Genomic DNA, 23997 nt, shown 5'->3' with positions numbered 1-23997 from the left:
TCTACTCTTGATGGTGATAAGCATGCTAAAATATTTAGACTACAAAATTGCATATATTTATTTCAAGCTGCTAAAATAATGGAAGTGTTGACATTAAGGTCAATTTTTCTATTAGTGATGTAACACTTAGTTAGTTGGTTACATTTCTATCAAGCTCTATAGTTACTACAGATCTTGTCATTCATCCAACAATGTTAACTAAGTGTTTCAATTGCTTTATAGTTCATGTTGAGCTACATAGTGTTTACCAAGTAGTTGAGATAGTTTATAGTATAGCCTAAGCATAGCAGTGTCTATTGAGCTATCCAGTAGAAGTGATAAAGATCTTAGTGTTAACTAAGCTCTATAGTGTTAACCAAGTTCTACAATGTCTACAAAGATCACAATGTTAACAAAGTGAATTTAGTGTTGACCACATGATGCAGTGTAAGCTGAGTGATTCTATATCTACCAAGTCACAAAGTGCTAACCAAGTTAAAGCTACTCAAAGTGATCAATATGGATGGAACTTCAAGTTCAACCAAGTGCAAATTTTGCCAAGTGTTAATAGTATTTATCGAGTCTTAAAACATCACTGAGTTTTTCTACTAAACTTGAGTTACAACAATTGGGCTGACTTTGTGAATTATGATGAATTTGATATTCTAGCCAACTCAAATGATTAGTTATTTGAATTGATATGTATGTAACTCATTGTGTCATATCCAAGTGTTTCAATGAGAATTATTAAGAAGTGTATGAGTGCAAATTGAAGAAGGCTACGAGTAGCATAAGGAACAACATAGATTTATCTATCACAACAAGGTGATCATTGTCATTTAGAAAATCAAAGTTATAGATTAGAGATCAGCCATTGATTCATTCTATCAAGTACACTAGTGAAATCCTTTAACTAGGTGAACTTAATAGTCATTTTCTAGATATTCTAGCCAAGTGCCCACTTCAATGTATGTTTGTAAAACCCTTAACAAAGTGGACTTCATAGTCCTTATTTCCAATAACAAAATAGATCAACAAATGTGATCAATTGTAAGCCTTAATAGGTTAACTTTATACTATAGTACTAAAGCTTGTGGGTATCATCACCACCCCAATTTTACTTTCTAATTTACCATATCTTCTATCAAAATGTTATGTTTTATTACTTTCATTATTTCATGCATGCAATTAGATCAGAATAATATATGAAGGATTAATTGGTAAAGTGAGTTGAAATTTTTTTGTTTCCTAATTCACACACCCCCCCTCAGTAACCTAGCCTACCTTAAATCTCCAACAAGTGGTATCAAATCTATTGGTTCTCACATCAGAAGTTTAACAACTTGAGATAAGATTAGAGGCAATGGAGGTATACATGCTAGAAAAGGCTATTGAGAATGAAAAGATAGATCTTGAATTAGCTATTGTACAACTCAAGATGGAAAATGAGCAACTCTCTCAATCATTACAAAGAAGGAAAGATCTTGCAGTACAAATGGATGACAATCTCTACATTGAAGAAAGAATTGAAGACTTATGTCTAGAAAGAAATTTAGATGAAGTTGATGCAGCAATCAAAGACCTATTAGAGAAGAATTCCAATCTTCAAGAAGAAGTCAAAAACCTCAAAAGAGAGAAATAAATCCAATCAGTTAGATTATGTGAAGTCATGAAAGAAAAAGATGAGGCCAAGGAAGTGATAGAAGGAAAGGATAATGAAATTCAACAACTATCCCTTTAGCAAGAAGAAATTATTGATCAATTCACTGATGCAAATCAAGAGCTTATCAATCTAAGGAAATAGAATGGAAGTTTTTAGAATGATCACAATATCGAAAAGTGAACCAATGAGAGAATGATGAAATCTCAAGAAAGAAAAAATTAGGTGAATTAGAAAACTCAATATAAACATAAAGGAAAAGTTGGATTAGGTTATATAGAAGAAGGTGAATAATCTCAACAAGGAGATCAAAAGAAAAAAGGACCTACTTGCAATAATTGTGGTAAGATAGGTCATACATCCAATTAATGTTGGAGTAAGGGTAAAGAAAATATCAATGGAAAGTGTTACAATTGCAATAAGCACAGTCATAGAGCAAGTGAATGCATAGAGAAATCTAATTTTGAAGGAAAATGTCACAATTGAAACAAACAAGGACACAAATCCTTAGAGTGTAAGATTGAAAAATGGAACCAAGTAGAGAAAATTGTGAAACAGATATTTGGATGGGATTACAACACATGGTGTAGATGTCACTACTATGGTCAGTTTGGGCACATTGGAGAAAAATGTGTGAAACATCACTTGAGAAGAAGGGACACCACAAAGAGATGTTTTATTTGTAGAGAACTTGGACACCTTGCCAATAATTATATTTTCATAGGTAGAATTGAAGATGAACATAAATCCAATGTTTACAATATCAAAAAACAAATGAGGTAGCAATGGGTGCATAAATCTCTGGAGAATGCAAGCCAAAGTCCTGAAGTTATTAACACCTAAGTCAATGAGTTTGGTGGCCAAACCATTTGAAATTAGTTCCCTATGGAGATCACTATAATTATGATTTAGAAGAAATCATCTAACATTAGTTCCAACTAGCAAGTAGAAAGATCCATATCAACATTCAAGATGTACAAGAACACCAAGTGATGATGGAAATCCAAGACCTTACCAAGAAAGGTTGGGTCACAAGATCTTACCCGACACGATTGGGTTGCATATTATTTTCAAGATGTAGATATCAAGTTGGTAGTTCCTACTAAGTCAAGAGACCTTACTAAGTTGAAGGTTTCTTATAAGCATTAAATACCAAACTAAGTGGATATGTGTATGAAGAATTAATCGCAATGGTAAAGACTAAAATTTATTAAAAGGAGGAAATTGATTGTATTGTTTCACTACAAATTTTTAGAGCAAAGAGTCAAGAGAAAATTTAGAGTCTTTGAGTGATTTTAGTAGTTGCTATTGTAGATTTTGTTGTGTTTGAAACCCTACTGAGTAATGGCATCTTCAAGCAACAAGGTTTGAAACAAGATCACTAAATTTCCCATGTTAAACAAAGAAAAGACCACTAAAACCCTAGGTAGGGTTGATTTGGGAAATTAGACTCTTTCCAAATGGGATGGAAGAGGCATGAAGCTAAGTGGTGTGAGCAACATGGAATTAAAGTTTTGCATTCATGTGATAGCCCACAAAATCTACATCTTGAACTAGTTAAATAATGTGTCATGTGAAGTGATTGACTTGGCATACACGGTGGTGAAGAACAAATTATCCTTTGACCTTACTGAGTTGTTATTGAATCAATTGAGAAAGAATATGGAGAGCATCTAAGTATCACTGAACAATCCATGCAAGTTTTGTTCTCTCTTGACATGTTTATTTTTCTATGTTCAGAAATTTTTCCCTTCTAAAGGAACTATAACATGGAAGAAAGATACTCTATTTTTGTACCAAATTAATTAATTCATAGCAAAGATGGAAGAAAATTTTGATAGCATTATGGACAACTATTTTGTAATATTTAATGAGAAAATCTAGTGCATATTTAGGATTCCTAGGAAAATTGTAGAAGACTATAAGGAAGATATTTGTTTTATGGTTGATTATGACAAGGTTTATGTTCAGGAAGTTAGGCCTAGAGTGGCATGGGTTAAGCTTCTATAATATCATGTTAACATTGATGAAACTAAACATATCATTAATTCTTTTTTAAATGAGCCTCTAGATCCTAAAGCTACCTATTTCAACAATTATAAAGAGCCTAAAGAGAGAATTGAGTTTGAGATCAAGGTACCTCAATTAGTGAATAGAGGAAGGAAGAGGATAGAGAAAATGATCAATAATTCTAAGTCATTAAGTTCTCCTCTCATCACTACCAAGGGTAAAGGAGATGATATAGAGGATGAAGATGAAGAAGATGAAGTAGAGGAAAAAGAATTTGAGGAAGAGGAGCCTCTAAAGAAGAAAGAAAAGGTTATTATAACCAAACCTTCCAAATCTTCCCCTGCTATGTTTACAAGAAGATCTACCAAGTCTAGGAAGAAGATAAATTTGGGTGAAGATGAAGCTGAACAGATTATCTTTCAGAGGTCTACACCTACCCTTCAGAAAATATTGAAGAAGATACAACAAGGAATTGATATGGCATGTTTTAAGTCTCTTAAGTATGAGACTAGGAGTGAAGAAGAGAAAAAGTAGACTGAGGATACCCTTGTGACAAAATTAGATAAGTGGAAATATTCACCTAGTGAACTTTCATAGCAAGTTCTTAATATTCTTTTGCAAGGAGTTAAACCTAAATGGGTTAGAACAATTAAAACTACCAAAGACATCAATGAACAAACCTTAAGACAACTTATGTAGAGTCTCAGTGAAAAAGAGGTGAAGGAATAATTGGAAGAAAATGAGTAGAAGCTCACACTCAAATTCAATACATGTCTAAATCTATTCAAAGACATTGAATATGTGTTGAGATCTACTACTACCATATGGTAGAATATCTATGGGCTACACAAGCCTAGTGACTTTGTTGTGCAAGTTGATGACAAAGATGGAGAAGATGATGTTGAAGAAGTAGAAATCAAGGATGATGAGATAGATGATATCAATCTTGATGAGGAGGAGGAAGAACATGAAGCTACTAGAGGAAGCCTTCCAAAAATACAATGTATTGAAAAATATGATGCATAAAAGATTATAGCAGAGATTATGACTTCCTTTCCTTATTCTCTAAGCAAAGTCGTAGTGTAATCAGGCTCAAAGAAGGCTTCTACTAAGTTGATTAAGGAAAAATCTACAACACCATGCATACAACCAATATCTAGAATTTTTCTACCAAGTATTTCAATGAATGAAGTGCCTAGCACTTCAACTACCAAGCAGTAAGTTCTTCTAGCATTAGGATTGACCGAGAAATAGCAAGGTATTCCTGTTGTTAGTGTTATTTCTATTGTTTGTACTATTGGTACAATTCCTATTTTTTCAACTATTGTTTCCACCATGGCTAGTGAAATGATAATTGAGAATTAGTCTCAATTGGGCACTAAAGTTGTAGATAAAGGTAAAGAAAGTGTTCATTCTACCATTCCAAAGGTTAAGGGTACAAAAGAGGAAGAAATTGATCTAGATGAGGACATTGTTATTCCAAATTGGGATACCTCTAACCTCATCCCTAATCAAATTGATACCTTGGGTGAACTTTGGAAGAAGAGGGTTAAGAAACAAAGATTAGACAAGAGAAGAAAAAGAAAAATCAATTCTGTGAGGATATAAAGAGTATATTTGTTGATTCTCTGAGTATTGAGGTTGATGAGAAACAACCTATTTTGGATCAGTTAGGTTAAATTATCCACAAGTACAATGAAGAATTAAATGGACAAAAAAAATTGATGTAGAGAGCTGAGAGAAAATTTGAGAACAAAGTATTAGAGCAAGTAGCACACAATATTTCTATAGATCAAGTAGAGTTTTCTACTATTATTACTTCATTAGAAACATCTATCAATAATGTTGTTTCATTATTTGTCAAATTGAGTGACACGTCTATCTTCACAAAGGAGATCAAGGAAAAATTATCCAAGATAGATGGTGATATGAAGGAAAGTGCACACCAATTTTCACTTGATCCAAGTTATAGTTCTATACACTTCACAAAGATTAGATATTAGAAAAATCTCTAGGAAAAATTATTAAGGGAAGAAGCCAGAATTAGGGCCATACTTGCAAAAATTTAGGGCATGATTCTTCCAAACATGGATGCACTGCAAAAACACATTGAACATGCAAAGAATCTCATCCATGATAATAACTTCTCCATAGCTGACCATATAATAGAATTTCCAGCATAGGTATAGGTATCCTTGCATGCGAGTAAGGTATTGCAAGAGAATTGAGACAAGACTATGGTACTAATCATAAATGTACATTCTGATTTCTTGTCACATTTTTATATTAACTTATAGATATCATACACCTTTGGAATTTATTTCAAAAAGGGGGAAAAGTAAATATGCTTAGGGGAGAAGATATGTATATTATTAATAAAGGGAGAGAAGAAGAGTATCTATATAGAGTATGGGAAGAGAAATGTAAATATGCTTGATAAAGGGGAGAATAATATTATACTCTAGATATATATAGGAGTGATATATGTATTGGGTAGTAGTAATATGTATAGATGACTAGTAAATATGTTTACAAAAGAGATTGCTAAAAAATTAGAAAAATAGAATAATTTACTAAGCTATAGCAGTAGGAAGTCAAAATTGAGTTGAAGACACAACATTTCGATAAAGGAAAGTTTTGACTTTTAATTTTGAGAATTCAAATTTCTCATTTGAAGAGTGTTTTTGTCACTAATGCCAAAGTGGGAGATTTTTTACACTAGGTCAATTTTTCTATTAGTAACTTAACACTTTTTTAATTGGTTACATTGCTACGAAACTCTATAGTTACTACCAAGCTTATCATTCATCCAGCAGTGTTAACCAAGTGTTTTAGTTTCTTTATAGCTCACGATGAGTTACACAATGTTTACTGAGTAGTTGAGACAATTTTCAGTATAGCCCAAGTGTAGTAGTGTCTACCAAGATATCTAGCAGAAGTAATGAAGATCTTAGTGTTAACCAAGCTCTATAGTGTTAACTAAGTTCCACAATGTCTACCAAGCTAACACTATTAACAAAGTGAATCCAATGTTGACTGAGTCACACAGTGTCAATCAAGTGATTTTTTATCTATTGATATTCTCAATGTTTACCAAGTCACATAGTGCTAACTGAGTTCAAGCTACTCGAAGTGATTAGTGTGGATTGAGCTTCAAGTTCAACTGAGTGCCAGAGTTTTCTGAGTGTTGACAATGTTTTTTGAGTGTCAGAACATCATTGAGTTTGTCTTCTAAACTTGAGTTATAATAGTTAGGTAAACTTTGTGAATTATGATGAATTTGGTATTGTAGCTAAATCTAGTGATTAATTATTTGGACTTATATATATGTAACTCATTGTATTATATCCAAGTGTGTCAATGAGAAGTATTAAGAAGTGGATGGGTGTGAATTGATGAATGCTACAAAAAAATAAGGAACATTAGAGATTTATCTATCATAGCAAGGTGATCATTGCAATTCAAAAAATCTCATTTAACAAATCAAACTTGCAGATCATAGATCAACCACTGGTTCATTTTAATAGCTGTATCAGTTAAATTCTTTAGCTGAGTGGACTTAATAGTCTTTTGCTAAATCTTCTAACTGGGTGCATACTTCATTATATATTTTTAAATCCTTTAACAAGGTGGACCTCATAGTCCTTATTGCTCCTAATAGGGTAGATCACTAGAAGTGATCAATTGTAAGCCTTCATAGGTTAACTTTATACTACAATACTAAAGATTGTGGGTATCATCCCACCCCAATTTTACTTTCTAATTGGAAGGTTTCTAGGTCACCATATCTTATATCAAAGTGTTATGTTTTATTTCTTCCATTATTTCATGCATGCAATTAGATCAAAATAATATATGAAGGATTAATTGGTGAAGTGAGTTAAAGTTTTACTGGTTCCTAATTCTCACCACCCCCCCCCCACCCCCTCTTAGTAAACCTAGTCTACCTTATATTTCCAATAGGAAGATGATTCTATGAGAAGATATATTAGAAGAATATCATAGATTGTTCCATGAATTAAGTCTTATCAAGGATCTAAAGATGCAAATGAGATTATATGGAATATTTTGAAAACTTTGACACCACTATTCAAATAGATAGTGCAAATGATTGAGAAAGTGATACCTTGCACTAAGAAGTTTACTAGAGAGAGTTTACTTAGAAGAATGGAAGCAACATAAGTGATCTTAAAGAAGTATGGAAAATTTCCTAGGGTGGAAACAAATTTTAGTGCATTGAATGTTTATCCCTCTTTATCAAGAATTGCAAGCACTAGTGGAGACAATGCTAGAAGTAACAAATCTAGATCTGAGGAGGATAGAAGAACTAAAGAAGGAATTTACCTTCTTGTAAGAGGAGAACTAGATGGTAAGTGATTCTTTAAATGTTCTACTTGTAATGAATTTTGTCAATTTTCTTTTAATTTTCCTAAAAGAGAGAAAAAGTATAAGAATAATTGAACAAGACTAGAAGACCTAGAGATTGTTTGTATGAAACTAAGGATGATGATTTTGAAGAAAAAGTTTAGAGTGAAAGTGATGATGAATTAGCATTTGTAGCTATAAAAGAAGAAAATCCTAAAAGAGAAATTAGAGAAGAAAAATCCCTAGTTTCACAAGTTAAAAATAAATTTCATTTGATTATAGATAGTGGATGTTTGCATCATATTAATGGAGACATAAATAAATTTGTCAAGTTTAGTAATCATGATGGAGGAATTGTTAGAGTTGGAAACAATGCAGCTTGTCATATCAAGGGAATAATATCTATTAATCTTGATGGAAAGACTAATACTAATGATATCTATTTTTTTGATGGATTAAAGAATAACCTATTGAATATTATAGAGCTAGTTGATAAAGGTTATTAGTTACCATTTATAGACAAGACATGCATTATCAAGGATAAAGATGGTAAGTTGATTGGAAATAGTACAAGATCCAAAGGTAATGTGTTTCAATTTAACCCTATAGAGATGACTTGTTTGGTTGCAAAGGTGGATAATAGTTGGCTATGGCATAGAAGATTTTCCTACATTAACTTTGATAACATTGTGAAGGCTAGTAGTAATTTTTCTATTAGAGATTTACCTAGAATTGTGAAACCTACTAATATTGTTTGTAAAGAATGTGTTATGGCTAAGTAGAAGAAGGTTTCTTTTCCTAGCAAGAAGCTCACTAACATAGAAAAATTAGAGATTTTTCACAAAACTTTGAGTGGTCCTACTAGAAGAAGAGGATTCTATGATAAAAGGTAGTTTATGATTTCACTAGAATGATGTGGGTAGCATTTCTTAAAGAAACATCTTAGGCAATGGAAAAGTTTAAGCTCTTCAAAAATAGAGTTGAAAATGAATCTAGAGTAAAAATATAATGTTTGAGATAAGATAAACTTTGAGAGTTTACCTCAATAGAGTTTGATACCTCTTGTGAAGAAAATGGTCTTAAGAGGCAGCTATCAACACCTAAGACTCTTAAGAAAAATGGGATTGGTGAAAGAAGAAATCAATCTATAATAGAAGCAACAAGACTCATGATGTTTGATAATAATGTCTAAAAGAATTTCTAGAGAGAAGCAATCAACACAATATTATACACCATGAACAGAGTGCATCACATAAAAGGTACAAACAAGACTCCCTATGAATTGCATGGTTTGGAGATGCACATTCAATAAAATATTTCAGAATTTTTTGAAGTAAGTGTTACATAAAGAGAGATGATGATATTCGTAAGTTTGATGCAAGAAGGGATGAAGATATTTTCCTTCATTATTAATTGAAAATAAAATCTTATAGATTTTTAACCCAAAGAACTAAGACTATTTTTGAGTGCACAAATGTCAAAGTGGATGAAAAGTTTGGAGTAAAAGAAATAATGTTGGATTATAATTCAGATGAAGAAGAATATAATCCTAAACCTATTGGAGTGAATATTGAATTTTTTTTTGAGACTTACAATGATTTAAAGAATGATATTCAAATTTATGAACAAAGAGAAGAAGAAAGATCTAGACCTAGAAAAGAAGCAAGAATTGAAACAACAATACCTACACTAAACATAAATTTGACAAAGAACCACCCTATTGATCAGCTAATTGGAAACAATGAAAAAAGTGTTATGACAATAAATAGAGTACATGAATAATTAGGCTTGATCTCTCAAGTTGAACCAAAGAGTGTAGATGAGTCATACAAGGATCATCATTGGATTCAAGTAATGAAGGAAGAACTAGATCATATTCAGAAGAATAAGAAATGAGAATTGGTTCCTAGGCCTAAAGACAAGAATGTTATAGGAACTAAATGGGTATTCAAAAATTAGATGAATAAATAAGGTGAGGTTGTGAGGAATAAATAAATATTGGTATGCAAAGGATATTCATAGCAAGATGACATAGATTATGAGTAAACATTTTCCACTATTGCCAAACTTGAAGTAGTAAGAATGTTGTGGGCTTTTGTAGCAAGTAAGAAGTTTAAAGTATATCAGATGGATTCAAAGTCAACATTTCTAAATGGAAAACTTGAAGAAGAAGTATACATTGAGAAGCCTAAAGGATTTCCTTTGAGAAAAGAAAATGATATGGTATGCAAATTGAAGAAACCATTGTATGGTCTAAAACAAGCACCTAGAACTTGGTATGTAAGATTGACAAATATTTGACAAAGTTGGGATTTGATAAAGGTACGATAGATAGTAATTTATATTTGAAATATAAAATGGATTGTTAATTATTATGATATTTGTGGATACCATAATCTTTGGAGGTAATGATGAAGTGAGTGAGAAATTTGCTACTAAAATGAAGAATGAATATGAGATGAGTATGGTTGGTGAGATGAAATTTTTCTTTGGTCTATAGATTATACATAATAGTGATGGACTTTTCTTATCAGAAGCTAGATATTTAAAATAATATTTGAAAATATTTGGCTTGGAAAGTTGTAAGCCTGTTGGTAGATGTATGATAATTTGTCACAAGTTATCTAGAAAGGATGAGACACCTATAGTTAAAAAGAAGAAGTATAGATCTATAATTGGAGGTTTGCAATATTTGACTTGCACCAAATTAGATATAGAAAACAGAGTTGGGATAGTAGCAAGATTCCAAGGTGATCTTGAAGAATCACATTATACAGCAACAAAGAGAATATTTAGATATTTGAAGGCTATGCTTGATTTTGGTTGTGGTATGACAGATCAAGTGATTTTACTTTGTGTACATATATTGATGTAGATTGGGAAGGTAGTATGGATTATAAAAAGAGACTGTTGGTGGAGCATTTTTTCTTGGCTAAGAAAGAAATTGGATTGTATTTTACAAAGTATAGTAGAAGTAGAGTGTGTAGCTAAAACAAACAATTATAAACATATCATGTGGATGAAGAAGATGTTGAAGAATTTTGGGATAGAATTCTTAGAGCCTATTATCATACATTGTAATAATACAATTACAATGAGTATGTCTAAGAATCTTGTGTTGCATTCTAAGACTAATCATATATCTATTAAGTATCATGTTTTAAGAGAAAAAATTATAGATAAAGAGATTAGATTAGAGTATGTGAGTAAAAAAGAGTAGATTTCATATATTTTTACAAAACTCTTTCTTAAAGATACATTTGAGTATTCCTAAGGTATGGATGGGGTCGTTGCCCTACCTACTTTTGAATAGATGATGCAAATAATTCATTAGTCTAGTGGTATAGAGCACTATTGTTTACAATCATTTAATTGTATGTTGTCTTTGATGTTAAAAAAATTTCAAGTATATACCAATAAATTAGTATATTTCAAGCTCACTCAAAAGTCAAAGGAAGTTGCAGTGTATAATGAGTGTTAATCGAGCTCACTCGGCTACTGAAGGGAGTTCATAGAAAGACTGTGTCTACCAAGTTCACTTGCTTACCAAAGGAAGTCTAAAGGAAAATTGTTAACTAGTGTTAACCAAGCTCACTCAGTTACTAAAGGAAGTCTAAAGGAAAATCATTTCTAAGTTTGTGTTGATTGAGTTAGGTCAGGTAACAAAGGATTTTCCTACATCAGTTTTGTTAGTTAGTTCTAGTTGACTCATGGGATGAATTTCATTGTTTGAAATTGTATTCAAGTTGACTTGACAAGGTAAAAAATATAAGTATAAGGTCAAGTTGAGGATTGAAATGTAAGAGAAGAAGAGAAGAAGAACAAGAAGCATGGGATTGAAAATATAAATCAAGGAAGCAAATTGGGAGTTAACTGAGCTACAAAGAACATTATAATCAAGAAGGATCAAGTATTAAAGCTAGAAAAAAGATTTAAAATCAAAAAATATAGTTTGCATTAGCAATCAAGTCATATCATTATTACTCTCTAATAATTGTAGCAACAAATCAAATCTCTTAATATAGTTAGCTTAACAACTATTTGTCCAATCCTCTAACAAGGTGGCATTTGTAGATTGAAGTATCTAAAGACCTCTAACAAGGCCACTCATAACAGGGTGAACTAAATCCTTTAATAGGGTCACACCTAAAAATATATTTGATAACCTTTTAACAGGGTTGGCTCCTAATAGGCCTCTCTTCTGAAGAGTGAAAAAATAATAAGTAGTTGTAATTGGTGGTTTTTCTCAAATTGAGTTTCCATGTTAAATCATGGTGTCTCTTGTGTTCGTGCTATTTTCTCTCTGATTTTGCAAGTAAGTTGATTAAGTTCATCACACTTAATATCATAAGATTTGCATGTTTAATGTTAGCAAAGTAATAGTGCACATATTTAGTAGTAATTGAGTGTTTACTATATTAGTGTGTTAATTGAGTGTTTTAGTGCTAATTGAGTTGTATTAGCATATTCAACAAAGTATGATTTTTATTTGTACTAAGATCTAAAGGGATCAAGGATTTCTTTTCCTAGTAATTGATTCACCCCTCCCTTCTTAGTTACTCCTCTTACATCTCCAATAGAAGTATCTAAGATGGGTAGAGTCATCGAGGACTCTTTGTAGTTAGTATGGAATAGTGTTTTTGAACACTTGAGCTAGATGAAGATATTGAGAAGATGATCACATGAAAAATATCTTATAGTAGTATGTGGGAGATGTATGTATGGGGGAGAATTGTTCATAAATCTACCAATGTCAATAAGGAGAAACATTGAGTTATATCAATGGAGGAGAGGTGTGAAAAATGATGACCATTCATGTACGATAGATAAGATTGGAGAACTATTCCTATGAGCTAGAGTGTGAATAATTGATGTTGATCCTAAGAATGAGAAAGCATAGAAATAAGAAACTTCATGGATTTATTGATGTCAATAGGGAGAAACACTAAGTTATATCAATGAGGACAAGTGTGAGAAATGATGACCATCCATGTAAGACAGATACAGATGGAGAGTTGTTCCTATGAGCTAGAGTGTGAACAACTCATTTTAATCCTAAGAATGAGAAAGCATAGACACTGAAGCATTCCTATTATTTTCAAATTTGACTAATGAAGAGGATTTTAAAAGAAGAGAATAGAAATAGTAGCAGAGTTTGATCTGGTATTCTTAGAATTTAGATGATTTTCATCTATGTTGCCATCAATGCCAAAGGGGAAGATTGTTAGAATGAATGTTGATGCTATTCTTTTGGAGGAGTATCCTAAGCATTGGATATATGGATATTAGAATTGATATGTTGCATTGATGACTATGTTTGTCATTGATGTTAGCATAATAGTTATTATGTAAAGAGTGTCATAGTAGAAGATATAGAGAGAGGTTGTACAGACTATTCAATGATGATGATGGCAAGCACAATTGAGGTTGTACTCTACATTGCGTTCTAGTTCTATGGAAAAGTGTGTGCACGAAAAGTCAAAGACATGTGGAAGATATTCTTAAATTATAGAAGAAAAGTAAGAAGATAGAGTACATGATAAGTGGTTTCCGATAATTGATTTATATCTCTTAACTTTGATAGAATCATGATGAGTGTAGTTAGACCAAAATAGTAGATAACCAGATGATAATGTTACTAGTGCAAGGTCATTAGTTAGATGTGAGAGAATTTGTAAAGACTGTGAGGTGACAATGACCTATAATTATAAAAGGATGTAATGTCTTGTAATATCTTAATGGAGTCCTATTATAATTAATTGGGAAAGCCTCAATGATGACTCAAGGAATCATTTTGAGGATATGGTATAAAGGAAGGTTGTTTTCCTTGTGTTGAAAATGTGATTGATGTGGTTGATCTATGAACTATGAATCGTGCAGGTGTTATAAAAAGTTGCTAAATACATGTAAGCAATCCAAGGGATTATTTGGATGCAAAGTTTGTGATCTAGTATTGAGATCACAAAAGGATAAATTTGGTCAAGGGGAAAGAGGATTTTGAGATCATTAATTTCTATTATCATGGAAGGAATAATATAGAGACTAATTGGATAGTGAGTTTGGGGTCTTGTCCCTGAAGCTATTTTGACAGTGAGCCCTTCTACCTTATACAACTTCTAATAGGGTTGGAATCTCCTAAGAGGGATTGATATGTAATCAATGTATTTCATTGGCTCCTAAATAAGTCCATCCTATTTCAAGAAACTTTTATATTAATACATGATTTTATTGGTACCATCCCCATTGGGGTTTTCCCTCTGATCAAGGGTTTCCCTAGTTAACATATATGGTGTTATTATGTATGTATATATTCTTATGGTTGCTGATTATATTGTTCACATGGTTAAGGATTATTAAGGTTGAAAAATATCCAATAGTTGGATAACTTATTCACCCACCCCCCTCTTAGATATCTTGATGGACTTTACTTTCTTACAAGATATAGGTGTCAAAATAGGAAAGTAAAGTTCAACACTAGTAATTGGTGGAACTATTCCTATTTAAGATGCACCTTAAGCCAAAGGCTTAAGATGTGAATGAGAAAGGTGTGTAAGACCATGAAAAAGATTAAAACCATGTTTATTATTATGAACCACTTTCTTAAGAATATTTAAAGAAGAAATAGTATCAATATTGAGATCATCTTGAATAAGAAAACCGTATGCGCTTCCAATCTTTGTAGAAAGCTTACAAATTTGTTCAAGAGTAACTCTTAAATCCTCATCTTCATTATAAGATAAATGGAAAAGCTCACTCTCCATAGAAGGATTCATATCAAAAGAAACCATAGGGTCACCAAGGTTTGAAAAGAGAGGAGAAGAAGATCATCTTAGATAAAAGGAAGGTAAGAGTATATGTCTTCTCCTAAAAAGAATTTTATATTAAGGGATTAAAGTAGTAAAGATCATACATTGAGAAAGACAAGAAGAAAATGTAACGTTAAGGTATCAACTAGATGATAGATAATACAATAAAAAAATTTGAATAATAGGTAGCTTTAAAAAGATATTGTTGAGCTGTTGTTTTACATGATGCTAAATGAGAAGAATTCTTGTGAACTCCTCTCTTGAAGAGCTGATTTTGTGAATTGACTCCATGTTTCTAGGTGATCTTGTGACCTACTAGAATCCACTTAGTTGAAGATAAATGTGAATGTTCATGAGGTGGCCTTTTCTGGTTTGTTTTGATTTTGGATAAAATGAAAAATCTGCACATTGTTTCAAAAATAACACTAAAAAGAACAATGTTTTTTAATGCAATCTAACAATGTAGCTATTATGAAATCCTATTCTAACAAGGGATTTAACAAAGAAAATGACATGAAATTCAAATCAAATAACATGAAATATAAATCCTAATAGACATAAGCTACAGAAAACAACACATCTGCGAGTTAAGCTTTCAAAGAAATCGGCAGGTAACCAATGAAAGTAGGAGCAACACGTTGATGATTTTTTCTCAAACTCATTACATCAGAATAATTTGTAAATATCATAGAAAAAACCAGAACTAAAAGATCACACAACCAAAAACAAAGCAATAAACCTTTGGCTCAATCACAATTCCATGAACAAAATTCACAAAAATATGACACATTCAGGCAAGAATAACTACACTCCAAATGCAAGCACCAGAAGCATAATTTTATTACAAAATAATGGTGACCCCAATTAAAGATTACAATGGAGTATCTATAAGAAATCATCTCCTCATTTTTTTTTGAGAGTGAGATATATCTTCATGCAATAATATGCTTTTAATTTAATAAAAAAAACTAATTATATACAAACTAACAATCTAACTGGTGTTAGTAGGACTCCATCCATTTTATATTCATTAATTGGATGCATGAACCTTTACATGTCAAAAACAAAGAATATATGAGGGGAGAAAGAATAAGAAAGCTTTTAGTCAAAGTGGAAGTGTTTGGAAGTGCCAAAAATAGAAGCTAATCCTTCATTGGGCGTCTGTTGGAGTTAAACTACCACTAGAATGTATTTTTGATGCATGGAAAGCTCTATTTTTGGAACTAGCAATTAACTAATGGCAAAACTTATAGAAATACACACCTGTGGACTTGCAAATCTATGAAATTGTGCACCTATGGACCTGCACACCTATGGATCAGTGCATCTCAACTGTGAACTAGCTCAAATACCACCTACAAACCTGTGTAGGTCAATTGCCTACCAACTCAACTACACACCTACAAACCTATGTATCAACTCAACTGTGCACCTATAGACCTACACACCAGTGCACTTGTGCACCTCAATGAAATTTGTGCAAGGTGCCCAAATCACCAAAAAATCAAAGTTCTTAGTTTTGAAAATGGTTTCTTAGTTTTTCTCAAATAGGGTTTTAGATAACTTTTTTGTACTTACTTTGATCCTTTTGATGATTTATATCATCCTTATAGTAAAAAAAGCTTTCATAGACCCGAATTCCTACTTCTAAAATTCCAAGGCACCTAAGCTGAATCTTGTCATTAATGGTTGCATAAGATGAATAACCTATTCTAGTTCACGTATCCTACATCTATATCTTTGATCTTTAGTGTAAATTGCTTGATTCTTTCTTCTCTCTGACTGCCCAATCCTTCCCAATCAGAGACCAAGTGATCTAGATTATCCAAAATGATCAAACATTTGAAACTTTTTCATACTTTTTTACATATTTTTCTAGGTCCTTTTAATTGGCTCTTTCAGATCTCTTCTACTAAAAATATTAGGTTGAAACTCTCATTAGTCCCTAAAATTGGGCAGCTGAAGGCTTGCTATTTTAGGGACTAAAATTAGATCTTCAGTTCTTCTTTCCAACAGTGTAAATGGTTCTAAATTCTAAGCTCCCGGTCAAAAGTTATAACCCCAACAAGTTGAAGATGCCCTTTTCTCTACACAAAAACACAAACATTAATCTAGAGAGTTGAAACTACTTAATTAAGACAAATCCTAATAATTACAAGAAACAACCCAAAAACCCTAAGTATCGAGAACACCTTAAAAACCTAATCTTACCCTTGGAATGGAAAAAAAGGACACACCTTGTGCACTTGATAGGTGCACCTTTCATCAAATTTTAACATATCGGTGCACATCAACACACCTCATGGGGTACGCTGATGCACACCCTATGCTGACTTAAACACATTTAAACCAAAAAATGAATAGTAAAGTGCACAGTAGGTACACCTCATTAGGTGCACTACTGCACATCTTAACTCAAAGTTTTAACATTATTCCATTTCTTCAGTGCAAGTAGGAAAGGCAGTGATGGGGTGGTGCACACCTCTCTTTGGTGTGATGATGTGACAAGGAGAGCCAGAGGAAGCAAGAATAACAAGTGGAGGAGTGAGGGAGGTGTGTAGCTACACTGTTGTGCACTTACTTGTGATGTGTGCCCTTTTATGAGTCTTGACGCATTAGCACACTTGTGTAAGTGTGCTAGTGCACCTTTTTACTTTGCAAAAAGACTTATCTCCAATGAAATCTAGACTTTGGGTTTTTTGAATCAGGACTAGGATCTAACCAAAAACACTAGAAAAAGACTCAAACCCCAAACTAGGGATCCAAAAAGCCAAAAAAATAAATAAAGTAGGGGGTCCCTATTTCTAATCGAAATGGGGCATGTGTTTTGAAACCACAATAGCTATCAATTGCATTAACAACATCACTCAAAGAAATCAAATACCAAAAGAAAGGAGGCAGAAGTTGATTTCACCAAATATATGTAGGTGAAGCCAATACAAAATAAATGAGATCAAGGGATCTAACTCCAAAGTAGAAAATAGGAGATGTGTCAAGTTCAAAAAAGATGTGTAGGGGTATATATAAAGAAATTAAATGAACCTAAGCTAATCACATAGCCTAAGACCTCAAAGGGGAAACATTTTAATTGATCCTTTCAATTAAAGTTCTAAGGTAACTAGATCCAAGATGATTAGTGACAACCAAGTGATAAAGGAGAACTAATGAAATCAAAGATCTATTAAAAAAATCCTTAAAACCCTAGTGTAGAAAGAGCTAAGAAAGATAATAGATTTATGAAGTAATAGGTTGAAATAAAGAAAATAATTACATGACTCACCTATAAAATGAAGAGGAATATTAGATCTAATTTTCTAATGTCCCTATAAATCTAATTAGTCAATAATTTAAACCCTAAATTTGAAAATATGAGATGTCTAAAACCTATAATTTTTTCAGCTATTTGGAAGAGTTGACTTTTGTTAGAAAGGTCAAATTTTGTCAGTAGACATAAAGTGTGTCCCTACTCAATAGTCTCCAAATGTGAAACAATTTATGAATCTCCAAAGTTTGATTAAAAAGGTATTTGAATTTGAAACCTATTTTTACTTCCAAGATGTTAAACCCACAATAATAAAAAATGGAGATATTGCCTTGGTCACACCCTAGTTTAGGAGTTAATCTTGAAATTGGAATGATTAAAATACTACAAATGTAAATCACATACACAAATACACCCAAAAATAGTAGGATTTCTTAAATAAATTATAATAAATTTACATTACCAATTGAATTAGACCAACAAGATGAAAATGTAGAAGAACTATGGTGGCAAAAGCCCTATATTGATGGCATACTCCACTATCATCAATTAAGGAAGCTATATCTTAAAAGGTTATACCATGAAAATGGAAGATAGATAATAATGCCTCCACATGAACTCCTTGAAACTTCTTGAAAGAAATTTGAATGTAAGAGATTTATCGTCTAATCATGTGTAAAAGCATCTCCTTGAATGTACTTGAATTCTTGAAGAATTGAATGCTTGATAATGAAAGCTTCATATGAATACTTGATTCTAAATGAGAAAAATATAAGGGCTTATAAAGAAATCAAAATAAATTTTATCATACAAGTTGACTAAACCTTGAAATCACCTCCTTCAATCAACCTTAGAACAGAGTCAAGAGGGAGAACAAAAATGGGTCACAAGAAGGGATGTATTGTGTGTTTGAAATATAGGATAGACTAGGTTATTGAGAGGGGAGGGGTGAATTAAGAACCAATAAAACTTATTCTTATTTCACCAATTAATGCTTCATATATATTTTGATCTAATTACATGCATGAAAAAATAAAAGCATTAAAACATTCATAACATTTTGACACAAGATATGGTGACCCATAAACCTTCCAAATAGAAAGTAAAACTAAGGTGGGGATGATACCCACAAGCTTTAGTACTATAGTATAAAGTTGGTTGGTTAAGGCTTACAATTGATTACTTATGATGATCTACCCTATTAGGAGTAATAAGGATTGTTAGGTCCACCTTGCTAAAGGATTTACAAAACATACAATGAAGTATGCACTAGGTAAAGAGATTTGCAAAAGAATGTTAAGTCTACCTTTTGAAAGGATTTAACTGATCCATCTATTAGGATGAACTAGTTACTGATCTCTAATCTGCAACTCTGATTTTCTTGTTGAGAATCCTTTAGAGTGTAATGATCAATTTGTTGTGATAGATAAATTTTTGTTGCTAGACTTATATTTATTGTAGCCTTCTTAATTCACATACCCACTCTTATTATATCTTACACATTTTATACATCTTCTTTTGGATGTGATACAATACATTGCATATATACCAATCCAAATTACAATTCATCAAAGTCACTTATAATACAAGTCTCAAAAAAATACACAAATTCAGCTCAACTATTGGTACTTGGGTTCTAAAGACAAACTCAGTGAGGTTCTAATACTTGGCAACCATTGTCAACACTCAGCATTATCATGCTCTCGATAGACGTAGAAGCTTGGTTTATGCTGATCACTTCCAAGTAGTCTAAACTCAGTCAGTACTAGTGACTTGGTGAACACTGTGAAACTTGGCATATAAACTAAATCTTTTGGTTGAAATTGCAAGACTCAGTCAACACTAACACTGCAAGCTCGGTATAAATTGAATCACTTGGTTTACACTTCCCAGCTCGGTCAACACTTGATTCACATCGTTGATGCTATAAACTCAACAAACAATGAAGACCATGGTTTGCACTATGAAACTTGATAAATACTATGAAGCTTAGTTTGCATTGATACTCATCAACTCAGTAGATACTACTTAGTGTGAACTAAATGTAGATCTTGAAACTCGATAGAAATTGTAGAACTTAGTAACAACTATATTGCTCAATAGTAATTGTAGAACTTGGTCACAACTATTGCTTGATAGTTACAACTTAACCAATTTACTAAGTGTGAGTCACTAATAATAAAAAATTGACCATAATGTCAATAATCTCCCCCTTTGGCATTAGTGAAAAAAACACTTATCAATCAAAAGCTGAATTCTCTAAATTTCAACTTCAAAAAAATATTTTAGTCTCCATCATGTGTCTTTAGCTCAGTAATATACTCTATTTTTGAGATATTTTGAAATTTCTTTTCTAAGAGATGTTTTTTGATTAACTATACATGAATATTATGTTTCTCCCCCACACATATATCATATATCATACTTTACTCACTATATACATATATCACATATCTTTATCTTCTCCCCTTTTATATCACATCTTCTCCCCCTTTTTGACATTAATCCTAAAGGTGTATGCTACATGGTAATGCCAAAATGTGATAGAAAATCAGAGTGTACCTTCAAAATTAATGCCATTTTCTTGTCCCAATTTATCTATAATGCCTTGCTTGTATAAAATGCAATCTATACTTCTGTTGATAACTGGATCATGTGATCAGCTATAGAGAAGTTAATATAATGGATGACAATTTTGGCTTGTGCAATGTGTTTCTACAATGCATCCATGTTCGAGAGAATCATGCCTTGGATGTATACAAGTGTGGCCCTGATCCTAGCTTCTTTCCTTAATAATCTTACTTTCATATTAGTTAGAAATTTAATCTTTGAGTAGTGAGAATAACTGTAGCTTGGTTCAAGTAACAACTGGTCTGCAATTGCCTTCAATTATTCATCTATCTTATATAATTTATCTTTTATTTCCTAAGTGAAGATAGATGTATCACATTACTTGCTAAATAATAAATTAACATTATTTGCAGAGGTTTCTAAAGAGTTGAGAATAGTAGATAGTTCTACTTGATTTATTGCAATCTTCTGTGCAACTTGCTCCAATACTTTGTTCTCAAATTTCCTCTCTACTCTTTCTAGCAACTTTTCTTGTCCATTCAGATCTTCATTGAATTTTTGGATAACTTCTACTAACTGAACCAAAATAGATTGAGTACTATCAACCTCATTGCTTAGTGCATTTACAAGTATGTTCTTCACATCTTCAAGCACTTGGTTTTCTCTACTTTTTCTCTTCTCTAAGCTTCTACTGCTTAGCTTTCTTTTGCAATAGTTCAACTACAATGTTCCTTTGATCAGGATTTAGATTAGAGATATCCAAATACAAGATAACTATGTCCTCATCAAGATCAATGGCTTCTTCTATACCTTTGTCCTTGCTTGAAACTTTAGTATTCAGTTGAGGCTTCCTCTCAATTATCTTTGTACTTACTATTTTCATACTTCGAATAGTAACAATAGTAGGAATAGAAGGGTTAGCAGCAAAGGTAGATATTACACCGATAGTAGAAATACCAATTTTTTGTGTAGCCAAATTTGATGATGGAGGAATCACTAGTTGCTTAGTAAATGAAGTGTTGATTACTTCAGTCAATATGGTACTCAGCTGAACAAGTGCAAAGATTGTTTGGGTGCATGTTTCTAAATGGTTGCCATAACCAACTTGGCAGAAGCTTTTTCTAAGCTTGATAGCATTAAATCTTTGTTTAGAGAATGAGGAAATGAGGCCATAACTACTATTGCAATCTTCTCTAGGTTACTTTCCTCAATACTTTGAATCTTAGGGAGATTCTCCTTTGTAGCTTCCTCTTCTTTCTCCTCATCATCTAGATTTGTTTCTTAATTGTTATTGTCATTTTCTTCCTCTTCCTCTTCCTCTTCATCATTTGCTTTAGTCACATGAATAACAAAATCACTCTGTTGATGAAGTTTGTAGATATTCTTCCATCTAGTTGTAGCTATCTTCACCACATGTTCAATGTCATTAACCAATATCATGCATGTGTTGAATTTCAAAGTTATTTTCTCTTCATTTTTCTTCATGGATTATTTTACCTCTTTATCATTAAGACTCAGCATGTGCTACCTCAGAGTCTGTTCAAATATATCTTTTGTAGTTTTTCTAGCATTTTCTCATCTAAGCTTGATTCTTTCCATAAGCTCATTATGAATTTTTTGTGCAAGTTGATTAGGTGAGTATTTCCATTTACCTAGTTTAGACATTATCATGTCTTCAAATTGCTTCTTCTCATCTGCATTCCTATTCTCATATTTGAGACATTTGAAGTTTTCCATGATAGATCCTACATCAATTTCCTTTAAATTTTCCTAAAATGTAGGTGGAGATCTTTTGAAGATAATTTCCTTGGCATCTTCCTCACCTAATTTCAATTTCTTTCTTGATCTAGATGCTCTCCTTGTAAATACTATAGTAGATGACTTGGTAGGTCTAATTATGATAACCTTACCCTTCTTCCTGATTGGCTCTTCTTCTTCAATATCTGTTTCTTCTACCTCATCTTTTGCATCATCTTCTTCCACATTATCTCCTTTTCCTTCTGTCAATAGGAGAGTAGAACTTGCTTGCCTCAATTTTGCTAGCCTCTTCTTTCCTTTACTAACTACTTGAGGAAGCTTAATTTCAAGTTCTATTCTATCTTTGGATTCATCAAAAGTACCAAAATATGTGGCCTTGGGATCCATTGGTTCATTCAATAGAACCTCAATGATATGCTTAGAGTCATCAATGTCAACCTCATAGCTTAGAGGCTTAACCCACACTACTATAGATTTGATTTCTTGAATGTATACTTTGTCATAGTCTACCATGAAACAAAGATCATTTGTGTAATCTTCTACAAGTCTTTTAGGGATTCTAAATATGTTATTCATATTTTCCTTGAATAAATCAAAGTAATTTTCCATGATACTGACAAAGTTCTCACCTATCTCTATTATATATATTTATTAATATGATATAGTATTGGTACATCTTTTCTCATATGACTAAACCTTTTCAAGGTAAATTTTTTTGCACAAATAAGAGTAAAAAAGTCAAGGGTGAACTAAACTTACATGAGTTCTTCTTTGAAGTCCTGATGCTCTCCATGTTCTTGTTGAATTGATTTAGCATTAGCTTGGTAAGGTCAAAGGATATGTTGTTTTTCACCACCTTGAGAGCCAAATCAACTATCTCACATGACACACTATTGAGACAATTAGAGCTATAGATCTTATGAGCTATTACATGAATTCCAAAATTTAGCTCCATGTTAGTCACATTTTTGATCTTCATGCCTCTTCCATCCCACTTGGCAAGAGTTTTGCTTTCCAGTTCTACCCAACTTATCATTTTGGTAGTCTTTTCTTTGTTCAACATTGGGAACCCTATGATTTGATGAATCATTTTCTTTTTTATTTGAATAGGATGCTCCAACCATAGCTGCCTATTGTGTACGTGACTAAGGATAAAGCTTACCCATTTTATTTGAAAATCTTAGGGAATATGTAGAATGTGTGTTAAACCCTTGGTCTCTAAATGTTGATGCTCGAGTCTCAACGCACCATTCTTACATAACTTTTCTAGAGTCTCATCCATCTCTAGGTTTCTAATATATTGTATCAAACAATAAAAATGTGAACAAATATTGTTAACAAGTAATACCTTTGGTGGAATCTACAATTACGCTCCAGTTGGATCAAGTGCTTCTACAATTGTCAAACTTATCTTGAAGTTTGGTGCTTTCCAATCGACTCCTCAAACAACATATCAGATCCTTTCTTTTGTTTTCTACTAGAGGACACAATGCTCGGTAGGGTTTTGCAACCCAACCTAGCTCGATAAGGTCTAGATTTTCCTTAGACACTCAATGATCTCTTTTTATCTTGAATGTTGATATGGA

Source organism: Cupressus sempervirens, chromosome 7, assembly GCF_028749045.1.
Source record: "Cupressus sempervirens isolate cs-2001-9-10 chromosome 7, ASM2874904v1, whole genome shotgun sequence".
Lineage (NCBI taxonomy): Eukaryota > Viridiplantae > Streptophyta > Pinopsida > Cupressales > Cupressaceae > Cupressus > Cupressus sempervirens.
This window is presented reverse-complemented; position numbering follows the sequence as displayed.